The 14853-nt window shown below is 42.2% G+C and overlaps 2 pseudogenes; both read right to left on the reverse strand.

Moving 5' to 3' along the window:
• Positions 1–14500: 14500 nt before the first annotated feature.
• On the reverse strand, positions 14501–14619 carry LOC133018778 (5S ribosomal RNA; annotated as a pseudogene).
• A 61-nt stretch (positions 14620–14680) lies between these two features.
• Positions 14681–14798, reverse strand: LOC133018777 (5S ribosomal RNA; annotated as a pseudogene).
• Between the last annotated feature and the right edge of the window lie 55 nt (positions 14799–14853).

Raw genomic sequence — 14853 nt, forward strand, 5'->3', positions numbered from 1 at the left:
AGGGAAAAAGTCATTAATAAATAAAGTTAGCAATTTTCTGTCCTACTGCCTATTCATTCACTATGCCTATTGTGATGGAAATCTGAAAATACAAGAGGGTGGAACACCACCTTTTCTTCTTCTAAATTGTGTATTTAAAACAAAGTTTTTAAAGTTCTGGAGTTCCTTATGAAAAAGGTGCACTTGTGTGGTTTATCCTTTCTTATTTGCTCAAAGTGCATAAAAACGCTGGAAACGGTGAGATAAGTCTAGGGCAGAGGTCTTCAACAGGGGGTTCGCGACCCCTAGGGGGTCCGCGGAGGTACTGCAGGGGGGTCGCCAAATCTTTGGTTGATTAGACAATTTTTTATAATTTTTTTTTTTTTTTTTCACGAATTTAAATGTCTTTAAATACACATTTACATGCATCCAACATAGTGTGAGGCTGATTTGACCCTCTGCCTGACAACCTCCATCCATCCAAGATAAGATAAGTTGTGTGCTACCCATCAGGGTCCGACATCTCACTAATGTGTGGGAGTATGTGTGCCATCCACAGATAGCTTGAGGATTCACTGTCTCTTCTACATGTATGTTTAAAATAAAAACATGAATCTGTGAATTACTTTAATAGCTCAGTGTTGTATGCAAGATGTACAGTGGGTACGGAAAGTATTTAGTAGACCCCTTTAAATATTTCACTCCTTGTTTCATTGCAGCAATTTGCAAAAATCTAAAAAGTTCATTTTATTTCTCATTAATGTACACTCAGCACCCCATCTTGACAGAAAAAAACAGAAATGTAGAATTTTTTGCAAATGTATTAAAAAAGAAAAACTGAAATATCACATGGTCCTAAGTATTCAGACACTTTGCTGTGGCACTCATATTTAACTCACATGCTGTCCATTTCTTCTGATCCTCCTTGAGATGGTTCCTCTCCTTCATTGGAGTCCAGCTGTGTTTAATTAAACTGATTGGACTTGATTAGGAAAGGCACACACCTGTCTATATAAGACCTTCCAGCTCACAGTGCATGTCAGAGCAAATGAGAATCATGAGGTCGAAGGAACTGCCCAAGGAGCTCAGAGACAGAATTGTGGCAAGGCACAGATCTGGCCAAGGTTACAAAATAATTTCTGTAGCACTCAAGGTTCCTAAGAGCACAGTGGCCTCCATAATCCTTAAATGGAAGAAGTTTGGGACGACCAGAACTCTTCCTAGACCTGGCCGTCCAGCCAAACTGAGCAATCGTGGGAGAAGAGCCTTGGTGAGAGGTAAAGAAGAACCCAAAGATCACTTTGGCTGAGCTCCAGAGATGCAGTAGGGAGATGGGAGAAAGTTCCACAAAGTAAACTATCACTGCAGCCCTCCACCAGTCGGGGCTTTTGGCGTTAATTCTAAGCCGTATGTGTGGAGAAAACCAGGCACTGCTCATCACCTGCCCAATACAATCCCAACAGTGAAACATGGTGGTGGCAGCATTACATTACATGTCATTTAGCTGACGCTTTTGTCCAAAGCGACTTACATTTTTAGTACACTCACGATTATGAGGGGCCAGTTAGGGGTTCAGTATCTTTCCAAGGACACTTCGGCATGCAGATGGGGAAGAGTGGGATTTGAACTGGCAACCTTCTGAGTGGCATCATGCTATGGGGTGTTTTTCAGCTGCAGGGACGACTGGTTGCAATTGAAGGAAAGATGAATGCGGCCAAGTACAGAGATATCCTGGAAAAAAACCTCTTCCAGAGTGCTCTGGACCTCAGACTGGGCCGAAGGTTCACCTTCCAACAAGGCAATGACCCTAAGCACACAGCTAAAATAAATAACAAAGGAGTGGCTTCAGAACAACTCTGTGACCATTCTTGACTGGCCCAGCCAGAGCCCTGACCTAAACCCAATTGAGCATCTCTGGAGAGACCTGAAGATGGCTGTCCACCAACGTTCACCATCCAACCTGACGGAACTGGAGAGGATCTGCAAGGAAGAATGGCAGAGGATCCCCAAATCCAGGTGTGAAAAACTTGTTGCATCATTCCCAAGAAGACTCATGGCTGTACTAGCTCAAAAGGGTGCTTCTACTCAATACTGAGCAAAGGGTCTGAATACTTATGACCACGTGATATTTCAGTTTTTCTTTTTTAATAAATTTGCAAAAATTTCAACATTTCTGTTTTTTTCTGTCAAGATGGGGTGCTGAGTGTACATTGATGAGACATAAAATTAACTATATTGATTTTAGCAAATGGCTGCAATGAAACAGGGTGAAAAATTTAAAGGGGTCTGAATACTTTCCGTACCCACTGTATGTTTATAAATGGCAGTGGCATGGCCACCCTGTACCATGCACATGTTTAAATTAAAAACATGAATAAATGAACTTGTGTTAATATTTGAATAGCTTAGTATTGAATGCACAATAACATGGTAGCTATGTTTATATGTGGCACTAGGCCCAGTTTAATATAAAACACAATTTTATACAATATATACAGTAGGGGGTCCCTGCTCCATCTCTCCACCTGTTTGGGGGTCCTTGGCCTGAAAAACGTTGAAGACCCCTGGTCTAGGGGGTCCGGAGGGGGGCTCGTGGAGCTCACAGAATCAGGCTAAAGTGGAGGTGGTATGTACGTAGGGGCTCCTGGAGCTCACTGACTCAGGCAGTGGAGGTGGTCTGTAGGGGCTGCTCCTGGAGCTCGGATCGACAGGGGCCCAACTTGATAGGTAAACAACAGCAGCAGCAGGAGGAGATGCGCATTCATCTATCACAGGGGTCACTAACAGGCGGACCGCGGTCGGGGTCTGGACCCAGAAGCCGTCCCATACGGACCCGGACCTACAGCCAAAACAGAAGGTTATGATTTAAAACCTGACGGGGCGCTTCTATTTTTAACCGGAGCAGCTTCTTTAGTCATTATGGTAGTGGTTTTGTGGATGAGGAAACGCATTGACCAATCACATGCGAGTTAAGCCATCCCACGTGATACTACTTAGCCAATCAAGTCTGTGCATTCCAGGCTGTTAACGATACAGATAGAAAAAACACAGGAAGAGAAACAGAGGAGTGAGACGGAGAAAGGGAGAGAAACGGGAGTGAGTCGGAGAAAAGGAGAGAAACAGCAGTGAGACGGAGAAAGGGAGAGAAACTGAGGAGTGAGCCAGAGAAAGGGAGAGAAACGGAGGAGTGAGTCTGAGAAAAGGAGAGAAACAGCAGTGAGACGGAGAAAGGAAGAGAAACGGAGGAGTGAGCTAGAGAAACGGAGGAGTGAGACGGAGAAAAGGACAGAAACAGGAGTGAGACGGGAGAGAGACGGAGAAAGGGAGAGAAATGTAAGGAAAAAATCCGAAAAATGTAAAGTGGACAGCAAAGGCAGAGCATTTAATCCGAAATGGACAGACTAATTTCTGTTCATACATCCCACTGGGAGCACTAAACCTGTGTGTCTCCTATGTTCAGAAACTGGCACTTATTAAACGTGCCAATGTGAAACGCCATTATTAGACAAAGCATAAAGGTTTTCAACAAACATACCCAGTTAAATCTGAAGTGAGATCACAAAAAATAATTGGTCTCAGAGCCCAATATGACCAGTCCACCAGGATCCTGAGCCACTCATTCACTGCCCAACAACGTGCTCATGAGTGTTCCCTCAGAGTTGCTTGGATTTTGGGTCGACACAAAAAGCCATTTACTGATGGAGGGGTTGTCAAAGAATGCATTTTATACATTATTTTGTCTAATTTTGAAATGCGGTCCTATTTTTATTACGTTTTTTTTTTTTTTCATTGTTTTTATTGCAGTTTTTTGTTTCTATTCAACAAACAAACAGTGTCTACAAAACAAACAAGCACAAAACATACATGACAGCTCTTACATAAGGGATAAACATATGGCATGATACAATAGGTGATGAATCTCACAGTGCACGAATGTCATTCAAGTCCACAGCAGTCCTTTTAATAGGGTGGAGGAAAGGCCTAGACCGATATAATCCAAAAATGGGCGCCACACTCTGTAGAACTGATCTACACTGTGATGTATGATGTTGGTGAGATAAGCAGGATTATTAATTACTGGGGTGAAAATGGATGTTATATTTGATCTTCCCTCAAGACGGCGGACAAGCCGCCATGCTTTTAGAGTGTTGATTCTTACAGGGTTTACACAGAAAGCTTTGATTTCTTTAAAAGTATTAAGAAATAATAGATCACTTAGTCAGCACTGAGATAATGCTGTCTCAATATCCATCCAGATTGAAGTTTTACCCTTAACCCAGTCATTTACAAATCTTAAATGGGCACAAAGTTGGTAAATTTTAATATTAGGCAAGTCCAGGCCACCCCTCGAACTTGGTAGATGTAATACTGCCATCTTAAGTTTGGGTCTACGCTTGTTTCAGATAAAAGAGCTGAGCCACCCATTTATATCCTTCAGCACCCTTTTGGAAAACAAAACAGGAATCATTTGGATAGGATACAATAAGACAAACCATTCATTTTGACCAGGGCAATGCTTCCTAGCCAGGAAACAGGAAGTGACATCCATCGCTCTAGGTCCTGCTTAATTTTACAAAATAAGGGTACAAAGTTGGCTTTATATAATTGATCAAAGGATGGTGTGATGAAGATTCCTAAGTACACAAACCCATTGGGGGACCATTTGAAAGGAAATGAAGGTACAGTAGTTGGTATTGTTGAAAGGGTACCAAGGGGCATAGCCTCTGATTTAGCCAGGTTGATCTTATAACCAGAAAAACAACTGAATCTGTCAATCACATCAATAAGACCTGGCACAGATGTTTCAGGGTCGGTCAGAAGAATTAAAACATCATCCGCGTATAAGGTTATTTTGTGACACAGCTGTCCAATCTCTAAACTACGTATTATGGGTGTCACCCTTATGGCCTCAGCAAGTGGCTCTACTGCCAGAGCGAATAGGAGGGGCGATAGAGGGCAGCCCTGCATCACCCCTCTGTGAGTATTGAAGTATTCAGACCTGAGTCCATTAGTCAGGACTGCTGCCTGTGGTTTAGTATATATAATCTTGACCCTGTTGGGGGAGAGTCCTGAGTGCTGACCATCAAACAATGGGTTATAAATACTTGAGGCCTACAAGGCCCAGCTGAAACCAGTTCAACCAGTTTCACTCTTAATTCACACCTTCTCTAGACAGCCTGGAGCCTCGCCTTGGTGGGGGAAGCATCTCCTGAACCCCCACTGTGCCCCCCCCCCCCCCCCCCAGCAGGCCCTGGTGGGGAGATTTTGCAGGCCGCTCTGCAAAAACCCAAATGAGACTCTGAAACGCCCACTGAGGTCGAATCCCCGCCCACTAAGGTCGGAACCCTGACATTCTCATTGGCTGAGAGCCAACTGAGGCCCATGACCACTTCCTGAAGAGGCTGGACCTCTCAGGTACTACAAAACAGCTGAGACCGCTCAGATCTTGTCTCTTTTAACTCCACTGCTCAAGTTGTATCAGACCTTCCGAGGCCGACCACACGACTCAGTAACTAAGGAGGCGATTAGACGTTTGTTTAATATCATTTTATTTGAAGTCGTTTCATTTCTTCTTTTATCTCAGTCGAAGTTTTATTTTGATAGGACTTTTTGCTGTTTTAACTTGAAAGACCGAAACAGGAAGTGCACCCGCTGGACGGACACTTCCACAGACTTTTTCTTTTCCAACGATCCACAAACGGCTTCCACAAAGCCGTTCCCTGCAGAAGCGCGACGTTCATCCCGCTGAGGAGTATGAGACAATCCACTCCGTTCCTGTAAAACAGCACGTTCTCCGCTGTTACAGAAGAAAGACGAAGTTTCATTCCGTCAAGGAGCACGAGGAATTCGCTCCCTTTTCCGGTCCAGCAGCGAGCTCCGGAGCTCCGCTCGAGAGAGAGACCACGTGATTCACTGGCCCCCGACACATTCGCGCCGAGGCGCAGGCACACAGCGAGGGTGGTACAGTAAGAGACTTGATTGTCTGGGCAGATACGTAGCGTATTGTTTAATATTTGAGTGTATTTGTTTGCGGGACCTCCGTGTCTCATTGTTTAGCCACGACGATCCGGCTACTTCCGGTTCATTTCCGGGTTCCGTTTGTTCACAGTGCTTAAGCGCCGCGAGGGAAGCCTCCGGCCGCGCTGTTTACGTCCGTGTTAGTCTGCAGTGATTAAATCACTGTTAACCTATCTCCGGCGTGTTTTAAGAGCTTCTTTGAACTCTCCTTGCATGTTTTCTCTCTCTCTTCACTCTCTCTCTCTCTTCTCCTGAACCTGTTACAAACGCTCCGATCTGTATTTATAATACAGTTCATGTCACATAGTTAAATCTATATTTAGAGGGCCTGAATGCATCTTGCCGCCATTTTGACTCCAAAGCTAACTAGAACAAAGAATCCTTTTGTTCTACCTCCTCCTTTGTGTCTCACACGTGGTCCGGCGGCCATTGGAGATTATTCATCTCTAGACCCGCCCTCAATTCTGGCTCTAAATTCATAACGAATCCGCCATCTTGTTTTGTAGTTTTAGGCCTAATGACTCCTTGAGTCATTGTCTGCCTCCATCTTAGATGTGACGTCACCACGTGACTACGTCATCGCCACGCCCCCTTTTCTCTCTCTCTCTCTCTCTCACACAGACACACACACACAGACGCACTGATAGACACATACACAGACAGACACACATACACAGATACACATAGATGGATGTGTGTTCTAAATTGTGATAAGTGCTGCTGCTGTTGTGATCTTTGAAATATTGGAGTCTGTTAGGATGATGAATCATTAAATAACACTAACTTTATTTCACATACACACACATAGACACACACACACAGAGAGACACTTTGACACAGACACACACACACAGAGACAGACATACATAGGTAGACCGCAGGTTTTACATGTATTTTCGGAATTGCGACAAGTGCTGCTACTGTGGTTATCTTTGAAATATTGGAGTTTGTTAAAATGATGAATCATTAAATAGCATTAACTATATTTCCCCTTTCTTTAATAAATGCTTTTGTAATTAAAGTATCTGTAGTCTGTGATTATTTGTGCATAAGTGTGTGAATACAGCTGGATTATGATTGCCTGTGCTCGAACTTAGAAGCCTTCACTGTTTATTAAATAATCATTAGTATTAACTATTAAGATTATTAATTTAACCCATATCATATGAGACTGCTATTTATAGCTTGATTTCGTTGGTCCCTGTAACCAGGGTGGTGCCCCTCTACGATAAGTTATGGCCTTATCATTTTTAATTATTTTTAATAAATAATCTTTTATTATTTTAATAATCATATTTCATGATTATTAATAATTAGCCAACGTCAAGTCTACTCCTATTGCACAACAACCCATTTTATAAAGTTCTCCCCCAAACCAAATTTACCTAGTGTATACAGTAAGAAAGACCATTCAATTTGGTCTAATGCTTTCTTTGCTTCGAGAGAAAGCACCAGACCATTAATAGACTCCTGTTTAGAAGCTATGATAGCATTCAATAAACGTCTAACATTGGTAGCTGAATTCCGACCCCTTACAAAACCTGTCTGATCTTCCTTAACCAGTGTAGGTAAAAGATTTTCTAAACGAGAGGCCAAGATTTTAGAGAGCAGCTTCCTATCCACATTTAGGAGGGCTATGGGCCTGTAGGATCCGCAAAAGTCAGAACACTTCCCCTTCTTTAAAATTAAGAAAATATTGGCCTCCTTCAGTGTCTGTGGAAATTCTCCTGTAGTGAAGGAGTGATTGAACATATCAAGAAGAGGATCTACAAGAATATTTTGGAACTGTTTATAAAATTCACAACAGAAGCCGTCAGGTCCTGGTGACTTTCCATTTTGTAATTTATTAATAGCTTTAAGCACTTCAGTTTTAGTTATGGAACTATTAAGGGCAGTCTTATGCTCTTCTGACAAATTTGGCAACTCCAATTGATCAAAGAAATTGTCCATTAATTGCTCTCCCTCTGGAGCCTGTTCGGAAGAGTATAGGTTTTTGTAAAAATTCTTAAAACAGTTATTTATCAGTTTAATTTCGTATACCTTATGACCATCTTCATCAGATACAGCTGCAATAGTTTGGGACTCTGCACGCTTTTTAACATAATAGGCCAGGTATTTGCCTGCTTTATCCCCGTGCTCATAAAACCTCTGTCTAGTATATTTCATTTTCTTCTCTGCATCCCTAGTAAGAAGGCAATTTAGAGCTGTTTTGATTGCCGTGATTTCTTGCCACAAAGGTGGTGATGGAGAGGCAATATATGCTTTTTCTTTATATGTCAATTCACTCTCTAAAGATTTTTGTTTCTTCTGTCTTTGGTGTTTTTTGTTGCAGAGTACGAGATAATTAAACCCCTGGCATAAGCTTTGCATGTTTCCCATAAAACGGAGGCATTGCTGGCCGATGAAGTGTTGATTTCCAGAAATACTTTAAGTTCAGTAGAGAAGTTGGAAGTAAATTCCTCATCTTTAAGAATAATGGTATTAAGTCTCCAGTGACGAGACTGACGTAACGCTGTTTTGAGATTAAAGTCCATAGTTACTCTTGCGTGGTCGGAAATAATTATACTGGTTATGTCGCATGATAAAACTGAATATAAGTCCGTTTTTGGCAGAAAAAAATAATCAATCCTGGATTGACACTTATGTGGGGCCGAGAAAAATATATATTGTTTATCAGAGGGGTGGGTGCACCTCCAAGCATAAATAAGCCCAAACTCCTCACATAAAGAATGGAGCGTGTTGGCCTTAGGAGAGGGGGGCGCATTACTATGTGGAAATTTGTCAATAAGCGGATTTAATATTAAATTAAAATCACCGCCAACAATAACAGTGGAATTAGAAAGGAATATTTTGACCTTGCAAAATTCCTTTGATTATCACATAGCGACCATTAACATCCCTAACACAGTCAGATACTATAAAAGGTAGGTTTTTCCTAATCAACACTGCTACTCCCCTGCTTCTTGTTGAAAAGGATGAGAAAAATACTTGTCCGAATGGCCCTTGTTGCAACTTTAAATGCTCTGCGTCATCAAGATGCGTCTCTTGTAACATAGCAACATCTATATCATCCTTCTTTAGACATGTTATTATTTTTCTCCGCTTGATAGGGCTGTGGACTCCCCGTACATTCCAGGTACATACTCGCAGCTTATTCATTATTGGTATTGTTCATGTATCATACAAAGCATATTGAGCCAAGAGACCCCCCACACACAGGGTAAGAGAAAAAAAGCAAATAAAGAAAGAAAAAACAAAGAGCTGTACAACAAAACATTCAAACATAGAAATTTGGCGACGACCCTACTAAACATGTAGGGAAAAGCCGTCCTTCTCCTGCCTGCGGCTGAGAGCCGACAGGCAGGACATGCGCTTGACACGCGCCTACACATAGACATAAACACACTGACCGCCATGAACACGGTGAAGTAAAACATTTCACCTGGTTGATTATAAGCGTTGGAAATGAAAGGGGCATAGTCACAAAGCCTGAGTTATGCAGATACTCACATATGGCACGGTCCAGGCGCGATGTTAAAGAAAAGGGAAAATCCGGTGGTTACGGAGATTTAAGGAAGCCACTTTACGAAAGTCGCAGCTGCCTCCGGCGTGTCAAATCACTTCACCACACCGTCAACAAACAGCCTCAGAGTGGCGGGATATAAAAGGGCATATTCCACGTTCTTCTTCCTCAAACAGCCCTTCACCTCGTCAAAAGCCTTGCGTTTCCTGGCCACCACCGCCGAGTAATCGTTGAAGAAAGAAACTCTGACCCGGTCCGCTGGCTGGTTCTGCTCCGCTCCACGGCGCCGGGCTGCAGCCATCACCCGTTGTTTATCAGCGAAGTTGTGAAGTTTCATAATGAGGGGTCTGGAGCGCTGGTTAGTGCCCGGTCTCGGTGCTAGGGAGTGGTGTGCGCGATCCAACTTGATCTTCCCGGATTTAGTTTTGATATTGAGATAGGAGGGGAGCCATGTCTCCATGAAAGTGACCGGATTCTTTCCCTCCGTGCCTTCGGGCAGCCCAACCAGACGAAGGTTACATCTGCGGCTGCGGTTCTCCAAGTCATCTATGTGATCTGCCATGTCGGTTATTTGTTTCTCGAGTCCTGTCACCTTAGCCTGCAACACTTCCAATGTGTCTTCCACGCCAGAGATCCGTGTCTCGGCTTCCCCGACCTGCGTTGCCAAAGCCTGGATCTGAGATGTTTGTTCGCGTATAGCAGCGAGCACAGTGTCAATTTTAACATTTAATGACTTCGTAAGTGTAATGGAATGAAATTTAGCATACTATTCTATCTTCCCCCATAGATTTTACCCAGCAGTAAAGTGACAACAGAGTTTTGTCACTGCATTTAGCCTCTAACAACATTATAAAACCCCAATGATAAAAATGCATCTCTCTACTACTTTTGCACATGTTTTCTATCATTATGAGCTATATAACATTCATTCTAAAAGTAATATCACACTATTCACACATATTTACTGGTGCTTTTAGTTCCTGAACCTAAAAATAGATTTAATTTGTGTGTTTTTAGCAATTCGTTTTATTGATTTCTAATTTAACTATAATAATGTTAACCATATGCTTTATGTGTAACATTAATTCACATGGTGTCTACAGCTGTGTTCTTACTTATATGAAGTTTTGTTGCCTGTTTCTCTCCATCATGGTCTGCTCTTGATGACATTTCTTACTGTTCCCAGCTCAACTGCTGGTCAGTAACACTGTTGTGTGGATTCTCAGGGCAATCTCTTGCCCAGTGTTCTGCTTCAGCGCATATGAAACAAGTCCCATCTCTCCCACGTCCTCTCTCTCTCCCGCGTCCGCGGGCTTGGCTTTTCCTAGCTTTTGGCTGTGCAGCTTTCAGCGTCCCTGTAAAATTAGCACATCTTCCACATGCAAAATGGTGGAAACTGAAAGCCTGCTCACCTTCACCTCCACAACAAAGCTGAATTCTGGAAGTGTCGATTGGGACGTTTGAGGCCGACGCCTGCTCTGTCTGCAACGATCTCCCTCTCAGTGGAAATGTATCCAGATCAGAACCTATTTGGAGAGACTGATACCTGGAGATTATTTCGGTTACTTCCTTCTGTATACTGTCTCTTATGTTGACTTCAGTCAACCAACACTCAAATGCTCTCCAGTTTGGCACAAATATCTCCACATCTCTCCCTGTGTCTTGTTCCTCTTTGCTTCGTTCTTGTTCCACAAGCAATTTGATCTTAAGCTGCTGCAACTGATTTAAAGTTATCATTCCTGTGGTGGGAAAATTACATTTTCTGACCCACACACAAAACTGTTCAACACTACTCTGTCCATACTTCAGTATCATATCTTGAACTGTAGGAGAAGTAATCTGTGGTGAATTAATCAAGCTGCTGATGTTTAAACTCATTTTTCTAATAGTTTATTTTAACAGTTATGACTTAACTCTAGATTGTTTATCAATTTAAACTCAGATTTATTCAGTAGAATACGAATCTTTTGGGGAATTAAGTTCTACTGATATGGTAAAAGACCTTAATGTTTCTGAGATTTTTTCCTAAAGCCAATTATTTCCTAATTCTTAAAACCGTCTATTTTCAAATTTGTTTTAAGATTTATTTGAGTTTGCTATTAGCCTTAAAAAACTTTACATTTACACCCCAAATATACTTAAGGTATACTCACCTTGCTCCAGTGCTGAGAATTCCCAAGAAATCCTCTTTCACTCACTCCTCTCTTTTTCTTTTTCAGCTGTAATTCTCAGATTAGTCTCATCAAATCATGCATGTTACTTGTATCAAATCATCAACATTTGTGTAACTTTTACAGTAACCTTTCACCTTCAAAACACTTTTTAAGAGACAATGAGAAAAACCCCTTCAGTTATAATATTGCCACTGTAATCACCTCTTGTAATTACTAAGTTTTAATTTTAATTCCTCTAATACAATTCTAAAACTCTGCATGAATCAAATCGCCTTAGAGAAAACTTCATTTCACATTTCTCTTAAACAAGACACATGCAGGTATAAAATGTATGGGAATTTATCAGATTTTCAAACAGATTATTATGCTGAGCTGTCCGGACCTGGCCACGGTCCCTCTGTCACAGCTTTTCCTCTATTTCAAAATAATAATACTATGATATATTTATATTCTACTCTTCTGCTTGTTTACAATAACTATGAGCATGCCGCAGCGCCCAATATTAAAGTAATTTAGCATTAAACTCTTTCGCTAAACCCTGTTTAACATTTTGATCTTTTTTTCGAAAAGATCTTAATCATGAAGCTCCCCTGGATACTGCAGCGATTTCCGAAACTGTTGCGGGTGGAAATCAAAGGCAGGAGGCGTCGTTCTCAAGTTAAAATTAAGCAGGTTTATTCAGAGGTCACAGGTCAGGAAACTGCGGTGTCTAGCAAATGATCATGCATGGTCCATTGATCCTGTACAGGAAAAATGGCGGTGAGGCAGAGTACGCAGAAAGCTTATATATTGATACTGGTAAATGGATTTGTATTTATATATAGTACTGGGCATGACAGAGGTTCTTCTTGGATTGGGATTGGTCGGATCTCGTCGGGTCGTCCTCCTGGCGTCGTTTGGTCCTCCTCCTGGCGTTGCGTGATGACGTGCAAGCCGTGTTGCGGTTACTAAAGTTCATGAGCATATTGCCTCGCGTGTGCGCTTATTTTATGTGTGTGTGAAGTGAAGTGAGGTCATAGAAAACTGTGAGAAAGGCATGAAAACCTCTAGTCTAATCTGTCCGCTGTGTGTGTGTGAGGGAGTCTCAGAACTAATATAATGAAGTGATTCATGAAGCCAGAGGTTTGAAAACCTGTTATCTGTCCGCTATGCCAGACTCCCTTTTTAAGGAGTATGAAACATTCTGAGGTTGAGAAGCAGGAGAAGAACTATGTGTTATGTTTGTGTGTTTACGCTATGTGTATCTGACTACACGTTAAAGTGTGTGTATGTGTGTGAACAGTGCTGTATTGTCAACAAAACCTTGCCATACATGCACGTCTGCAACTCCGTTTCAATGAACGAGTGTACCTCTTACCCATGTGACCTTTTTCCTTAAAAGACCGAAAACAGAATTATACTTTACCAGAACGAAAACTGCCTGCCCGTCCAGGTCCGTTAGTTCATCTCAGTGAGGACTCCTCGCTCTCAGGACATCAGGCCCTCTGAAATAATAAAGGTTTGTCCCAGACGTACTGCCCGCATGCAGTTACTTACGATCAGCACCGAGAGCCAGAGTTCACTCACGTGGATGTCCTCTGCCAACACACGCCAATTGTAATGGAATATTTTCATACAAGGACAAGCAAATAATTCTCAATCTGGAAGTTTAATTCTTTAACCCAGCTGCGGCTGGGGACACTGCTATCATCACAGACAGATTCAAGCAAATGCAATGAACAATGGGAAATGCATACATTTATACAAGTTTGACCCCTCCTTTCACATCAGAATACAGCAGACCTATCAGCTCTCTCCATGTCGTGACAGGAAGACCAGACAACTGGTCTCCCTCAATCTACAAATGATCTACCTTGAAGTTTTACAACACAATGGCATGTTGATTCTGCTCAGACTCAACAGAGGCTCTTGCCTGTAAACCTGTTTTCCAAAGACCCCCGTCTCTGGTCTGTCACACCCCAGAGCCTCTGAAGCATCATCTCCTTCAGTGACCCCTGTTGTGTGATTAGCGACTCCCTTGACTTAAAGCCTTGAATCACAGAAATACATCTTTCAGTAAACTTCTTTCTATATAAATGTAATCTGTTACATATAAACATGTCTAAATACAAAATTCCCATCACAGTAAGTCATTCGTCAGTTATCTTGCTCAAAGCCAGAAGAATACTTGGGTTAACAGCGCTCCCGGGATCCTCGACCTCGGCAGCGGCCTCCACCCCGCCGGTCTCCGGGTTCAACCGCAACAGGCTCCCTAGCTTCGCTAGCATGCTTCTCCGAAGCAGTATTTTTCTTGGGTTTGGATCGAGGCATTCTCAAAAAATATTCCTTCAGGCTCATTATAGACCTACTCTTACGCTTGATTATAACGTCTCCCCAGGTGAACACGTAATTTAAACGGATATTTCGGTGGACTTCACCGGAGCTCAACAGGCGAGGTGCTCACACCACGACGCCATCTTGCCGCCCGAATGCCTATTTTTATTAAGTTAATGAGAGAACATTATACATGTCCGCAATCATACATTTATGTTCAGTTCTATGTGACGTGACAATAAATATTGTCAAAAAGCTTTTGAATCATACTGAATTCATTTGATTTTACAGTCAGGTATTGAGTACATGCAGTTTCTGATACAACTGCTAGGCGACTTAAATATATATGACACTAAATTGTTAGAAATTATGATCTTCCGGACCTTTGCTTCAAGAAATTTTCTCAAACTGGACCTCGTTAAATTTTAGTTGAATACCCCTGCCGTAAGCGAATGAGTCCACCCACTATACCTTCTGAGGGAAAAGTGAAAAAAGCTTACAGCATCTGGTATTCCCAGGCAGTCTCCCATCAATGTACTAATCAGGCTCGACCCTGCTTAGCTTCCGAGATCAGACAAGATCGGGCGTATTCAGGTTGGTGTGGCCGTGAGCGAATGAGTCCACCCACTATACCTTATTTATACATGTGAATACATCAGGGAAATGTGGAAAAAGCTTACAGCACCTGGTATTCCAGGCAGTCTCCCATCCAAGTACTAACCAGGCCCGACCCTGCTTAGCTTCTGAGATCAGACAAGATCGGGCGTATTCAGGTTGGTGTGGCCGTAAACGAAATAGTCCACCCACTATACCTTATTTATACATGTGAATACAAAAGAAAAAAGT

The sequence above is a fragment of the Limanda limanda genome, chromosome 13 (genome assembly GCF_963576545.1).
Source record: "Limanda limanda chromosome 13, fLimLim1.1, whole genome shotgun sequence".
In the NCBI taxonomy this organism is placed as follows: Eukaryota; Metazoa; Chordata; class Actinopteri; order Pleuronectiformes; family Pleuronectidae; genus Limanda; species Limanda limanda.